Source organism: Dasypus novemcinctus, chromosome 30 (assembly GCF_030445035.2).
Source record: "Dasypus novemcinctus isolate mDasNov1 chromosome 30, mDasNov1.1.hap2, whole genome shotgun sequence".
In the NCBI taxonomy this organism is placed as follows: domain Eukaryota; kingdom Metazoa; phylum Chordata; class Mammalia; order Cingulata; family Dasypodidae; genus Dasypus; species Dasypus novemcinctus.
In genome coordinates, this window is record NC_080702.1 from 26,853,169 (window position 1) to 26,859,775 (window position 6,607).

Below are 6,607 nucleotides of genomic sequence, written 5' to 3' on the forward strand. Positions count from 1 at the left end.
CGCCCACTGCGTGATTCCACTTAAATGAAGTTTCTAGAATAGGCAGATTCAGATTGGAGGTCACCAGGGGCTGGGGGACAGGATGAGTGGGGTACGGCATTGTACTTGATGGTTCTGCCCAGCTCACGGCCACACCCCCAGCACTTAGCAAGGCGCGTGGCCCGCCCTAGGTGTGGAACCCATCTTGGTTGCATGGATGGATAAATAAAATATTAGGGACGCTTTGGGTGCCGAAGAAACCTATCCTAGGAGCTTCCAGGGGGCCTGGCAGGTGGGCTCGGCGAGAGGGCCCAGGAGAGAGCGCCCTCCAGGGCAGTGGGCTGGGAGGCCAGGAAGGGAGATGGGGCGCAGTGCTGCAGGGTGGGAGCCCGAGGCTGCAAAGACCAGGATGGGGGAAGACTAGGTTGGAGACGTGGTCAAGAAGGCGGCCTCTGAGAGAAGGCCCTGGGGCTTCATCGTGGAGGGCGGCAGGAGGCGTGGGGACAGGGTGCCGACTGGGAGAGAGAAAGCAGGGAGGTGAGGAGCCAGGGAAGGCGGCCCTCTCCCCTCAGCGCCTGCAGGTCCCCGACTGGGTGCCCATCTCTCCCCAGCCCGCCTCTCCCACGGCGGGGGCCTCTCCCCTCTCTCTCACCCCACGTTTCATCGGCCGGCGAACCCCGCCAGCTCTTCCAGATGACAACTCGGCCCCCTCTCGGCACCCCCCCCCCCCCCCGCCCCAGCGCGCTTCTCAACCCGGCCGCTGAAGGGGTAGCTTTGGAAGGCAGGTCCTCTCACTCCTGCGCTCCAAGCCGCCAAGCCACTTCCCCCGGGGCCCCTGCAGGGCCCACCTGCCCATTCGCCCCCAGTCCTGTCCAGGATGGGTCCTCCTCCCACCCTCCCCACCCCAGCCCTCGGGCCTGCGTGCTGCTCTGGGAAAGCACTTTCCCACCTCTGGGCCTTTGCACGGGCCAGGTGCCTCTGCCTAGCAGCAGACACGAAGAACTCCACACGGGACGTTTTCGTTTCTAAAACAAGTTCCAAAACAGAGCAGGTAGGGCTAATCCTGGTGAGTTAAGCCAGGTGGCCGGGGAGGCCTGGAGGCTGGCTCGGGTGGGCCTGGGGGAACGTTCTGGAATGGCAACAAGGTCCCTGATTTTGACTGGGGTAGTGGTTGCACAGATGTATACAATGCGTGAAAATTTACCGACTTGGACCCTTGAGATTTGGTATGGTATGCCTGGAATTTTTTTTCGAGGTGGCTTAAGGGAAAATGGGGCCCTTTTGGCTCACCTGTGTGTGGGGCTTACTTGCTCCCTGTTTTGAGTGTCCTAAACCCAGAGCGGATTAGGTAGCGGAGATACAGGACGAACAAGTGCCACATTCCCTCACCCCTGAGTTACCCTCTAGTTGCTGTGGTTGAATCGTGTTCCCCAAAAAGACAAGTTCCAGCCCTCAGCCCGGGTCCCCGTGAACGGGGCCTTTGGATATAGGGTCTTTGAAGACGCGAGGGCCCTCATCCAAGGACTGGTGTCCTTCTAAGGGGGAAATCTGGACATCGCTACAGCTGGGGGGGTGGGACGAGAGGCCCCTCGAAGGAGGCAGACACTGGCGGGCTGCGGTCCCGAGGCAAGGAACACGTGGCGCCAACTGAAAACCAAAGCAGCCATCCGTGAAGGCTCCTCCCCCTGGGTTTTAGAGGAGCGTGGCCCTGCCCACGCTTTGATTTCAGACTTCTGGCTTCCCGGACTGGGCGACAAAAGGATTTCCATGGTTTTAAGGCACCCAGTTTGTAGTACTTTATTACTGCACCCCAGGGAACTAAGACACAGAAAATGAACAATTCAACATGTAATAAGTGGTAGTAAATACACTGAAGGGAAATAAAACAGGGTAGTTGGATGGTTGCCTTCTAACAAATGGTCAGGCCAGGCAGGCTTCTCTGAGGTGACATCTGAGCAACTCTGACAAGTGAGGTTGTTCTGAATACCTAAAGGAAGTGTATCTAGCATGGGAACGTCCAGTGCAAAGGCCCTGAGGTGCGAGGGTGCTTGAAAGAAAGGAGAACGGTGTGAAAGGACACCAGCTGGATTTCCTGGACTCACCTCCTTCCAGCCCAGCCGCCCCAGCTCAAAGGGAGCCCCTCCTTCTCAGATGATGAGGCAAGACCCAGAGCTGCCGCCCCTCTGCCCATTTGGGTGAAATGCCTTCTGCGTGTCAATCACGGGGCCAGGGGGGCTGTGGGGGTGCTGATGGCCAGACCCGGAAGTGAGGTGGTGTTACCGCGGAGCTGTGTGTGCAGCTGAGAGCGGACGTCAGAGGGCAGGCTTCAGGGCAGCAGGGCAGGCCCAGGCAGTGAAGATGAACTCGAGGTGCTTGTGCTTCTCCTTGTGGCCCAAAGGATGGCCTCATTGTTTGTGGCTATGGGAACTTCCCCCCAAATTTCCCAGAGGTCAGCTCCCAAGCTCGAGGCCTGGCTGGCACCAGGCGCTCAGGCCATGTGCTCACAACCTGCCTTGCTCTCAGTCCCCCCCCCAACTCCTGCCCCATTGTCTGCTCTGTCCATTCGCTGTGTTCTCCTGTGTCTGCTTGTATTAAACGGCAGCACTGGGAAACGGCATCCTTTTTTGTTGCGTCATCTTGCTGCGCCAGTTCTCCGTGTGTGTGGTGCCATTCCTGGGCAGGCTGCACTTTCTTTCGCGCTGGGCGGCTCTCCTTACGGGGCGCACTCTTTGCGCATGGGGCTTCCCTACGCGGGGGACACCCCTGCGTGGCAGGGCACTCCTTGTGCGCATCAGCACTGCGCATGGGCCAGCTCCACACGGGTCAGGAGGCCCGGGGTTTGAACCCTGGACCCTCCACATGGCAGACAGATGCTCATTAAGTTGAGCCACATCCGCTTCCCTCACTCCAGCTTCTGGCTCAGCTTTCTTCTGCATTGGATTCAATCTCCATCAAGTATCTTTCATCAATCTCCAACCACACTGTAGCAGTTTGACATGGGTATGAATTCCAAAAATAGATATTGGATTATGTCTGTAATCTGGTCTGTAGCCGGGCATGATTAAATTATGACTGGGGCTTTGCTTGGGCCACGTCCCTTGGTGGGTGGGGACTCACAGATAAAAGGCATTGCAAAAGAGCTTGAGAGGATTTTTGATGTTGGAGTTTGATGCTGAAGTCTCAACTAGAGCCCGGGGGAAAGAGGAGACAGAGCTGTTAGCCTGGTAGTTTACAGCTGACCTTGTGGAGAGAACAGAGGAGGTGAGCCCAGAGGAACCCAGGAAGCCTGAACCCTCGCAGACGTCAGCAGCCATCCTGCTCCAACACGTGGAAATAGCCTTTGGTGAGGAAGTAACTTACGTTTTATGACCTGATATCTGTAAGCTCCTACCGCAAATAAATACCCAATATAAAAACCAATTTCTGGTATTTTGCATCAGCATGCCCTTGGCTAATACACACACCTTCCACTTGCCTGGCTTCAGGATGAGGGCAATGAGAGGCTCTCTTGCCCAAGGTCCCTGCTGCTCGCTGGCTCTGTCGGCCCCACCGTCGGTCACTTCCTTGCTCCTGAACCAGTTATTGTGGCCAGGCCATGGGGCCTGTGCTGGAGTCAGGCAGTGGGGATTCACTATATGAACTACACAGACTGAGAAGGCAAGAGGGGTGGTTCCGAAAGCTCTGTGGTCAGCACTGCGGAGAGGGTGGGAGGCAGGAGGCAATGGTTGAAAGCGGCAGGGGGAGGGGGGGGGAGTTCATGGCGTCATCAGGAGAGTGGGGCCTCATGTGGGAGACCTCTGTGAAGAGGAGGAAAGCGCTGAATGGAGAGGTTGCTCATGAGGACACCAAGGTGCTGAGAACGACAGAGCTGGCCAAGAGGGGAGAATGGCAAGAGGGGACAGACCTCAATCTTCAATCAGTGAGCAAGAGGGGGTAACAAGAGAAGGGGGCACAGTCAGATGATGGGGAAGGGCCGGTTAAGGCAAGAAGGTGAGAGAATGGCTGCGCTTACTTGGGCTTGTTAACCAGAGAGTAAAGGAAAGCAGTGGCGGGAGGCGGGATCAGGGTAGATGCAGGGACGAGAGAGGACAGATGGCATCTTGGAGCTTCCACCTTTCATGGTGATCAAGGAGGTAACAAGAACAAGGTTTGTTTTTTCTTTTTTGTAGTGAAAATGCTCTAATTGTGATTGAAGTGATGAATACACAACGCTGTGACTATACCAAATGTCATTAATTGTACACTTCAGATAAAAGTGTATGGTTTATGGACCAAAAAAAAAAATGGGGAGGGTTAGGGGAAAATACACCAAATATAAGATATGGACTATAGTAATACCTGGATGATGCTCTTTCATATTTGTTACAAATGTTTCACAAGGTAAGGTATTGGTGGTGGGGTGAGGCATGGGAGGTCTGTATGTTATGCATGATTGTTTTTTAAGTTCACAGCTTTTACTATATTATGTATGTTTACGTATAAATGCTATAATCCAATACATTAAAAAGGCATGATGGCTACAAGTAGATGGTCAGGTTGGGATGAAAACAGGGGATCCAGCAGCCCCCATGAGTGGGGGTGGGCCCAGAAAGTTCTGGTTTCCTTGTCACCTCAACTCCTGCGCAGGAGATCTTCTCACTAAAGAAGGGTGGATGGGGAATGAGTCCAACGGGGAACAAGCAAAATCACCCTCATTTCTCAAGCATCTACGCCACACCCAGCACTCAAAGCAAACCCTTGTGGTCGAATAAACCCCCAATCATTCCTGAGCTCCTTAAAGGAGGGTTTTCATTTGAGCCAAAGCTTGTGCTTGTAATCACAGCCCTACCTGCTTCCTACTGTGCCTGGTGCCTCTTCCATAGGGGCTGCCTCAGGGGAGTGAAATCCCCAAAATCAAGTCCTTGAGAAACGTAACCTCGGGTCCCTCCCAAGAAAGGCCTCTGGACTTGGGAGTCAGAAAACCAAACTGTCCCTGTTCTGCCACTTGGTAGCGCTGTTAGCTTAGACAAGCCATCCGCCTCGCGCCATCTCAGAGACTTGGTTCCCGCAGGTGTCACACTTGGCTCATCTCCCGCGATGGAGCCTCAAATCCAAGCATGTATGTCAAAGCCTGTTATCGCCATTATCAACACAGTGACCGTGAACCATTTAAACGTGAATCGATTTTGTCTGAATCCATCTCCTTTTAATTTTACCAAACCCTTCTTGATTCTCAAGCTGTGTTTCTGTAAGAAAAATCTCCAAGAGTAATAGCAAATGAAGAAAAACCAAGACGCAGAATAATGTGTGTATCATCTACGTGAAAACCAGGAAAAACACAACTCCACATCTCCGGAAGTAAAACGTCTCCGTAGAAATACACAAAACGTTTTGCTGTGGGGGGGGCGGGGAGGGCAGACTTGAGTGTTCCGGGGGAGACTGACTTTGTTCTCGCCTATTGCTTTGTACGTTAGACATTTTACAGCATACGAACGTCTCTGTTTCAAAATCCTTGGTACAATTTAAATTAAAAAAAAAAAAAAAAAAAGCAGTAGGTCCAGCATGCATCCATTTTTGTAACCGTATTTTGCCACGGTGCCTTAATATTAAATAGCTACCATTTCGGGGCCTTTGCTTTGCACAACTATGCCAAGTGCCTTTTTTTTTTTTTCCAGTACTCATCATTTCGTAGATAAGGGAGGTGCTTTACCCTTGGCCGTACAGGGCTGATACGGAATGCTGCACCTTTACCCTCAGCGCACCGTCCCTACAGTTTCGCCCGGAAGACACGTTAGTCGGCCTCCTTCAGGAAGGCAATGTTCCCAACAACGCCTTGCTCCTTACTCGGAATCCCGGCACCGGGTGACCCTGTCAACCCGCCTAGCGACGACGCGTCGTGAGCGCCCACCTCACGGTGCCCCAAGGGAGAGCGGGACGTATACAGATGGCACATCACGGTTCTCACGAGGCGGAACCAGGCCTGGAGGGAGAAGGCACCCGGTCACCGGCTGTACTTGGGAGCCCGAGTTCCACCCCGGCTCCCCACCGCACGGGCCGCGAACCCTCGGACGGTATCGTTCCCTTCCCTGGACCTCGGTGTCTCCGGCGGGGCTGGACGATGCCGACCGGCTCGGCTCTGCCCTTCGGAGGCTCCAGGCCCGGGAAGCCGGTCCTGGCGCTGCACCGGGAAAGGCCCAAGGGACCCACCCACGAGGGCCTCGGCCCGGCCGTTTCTCGCACACGCACTTCGGGACGGCTCGACCACTCGCGGGAGATGCGGGGCGCAGAAAGGAAGCCGGCGGCGCCGTCTCGTCAGCACAACGAGCCTCCGGAAGGGAGCTCCAGTCACTACACGCCGCTCGCGCGCGCCAGCGTCTCGCGGCGGTTTCCGCCAACGTCCTCATGGCAACGGACGGCAAAATGGCGGCCGCGCAGGCGCGCAAACGCGCTTCCGCCGACAGGCTCCGACCCTTGCCCCCGCATCACGTGGTAACGGCCGCTTTCAAAAAAAATAGAGACCCGCCATTGAAACCAGAGCGGCGACCTGGTCACGTGACATAAGCCCACCAATGGGAAAGCGGGAGACGCAAAAATGCTCGTCGCGTGGGCAGCCGGCCCTTAAACTCCGTCCCCCGTCACGTGACCCATC

General features: G+C 55.1%; 1 long non-coding RNA gene across 1 annotated transcript; it reads right to left on the minus strand.

Moving 5' to 3' along the window:
• Positions 1-1,750: 1,750 nt before the first annotated feature.
• On the minus strand, positions 1,751-6,375 carry LOC111761457 (uncharacterized). The gene is made up of 2 exons (XR_002794818.3): positions 6,205-6,375; positions 1,751-5,938 (listed from the first exon to the last, which is right to left on the minus strand). It is a non-coding gene; the product is annotated as an uncharacterized lncRNA (long non-coding RNA).
• Positions 6,376-6,607: the final 232 nt, after the last annotated feature.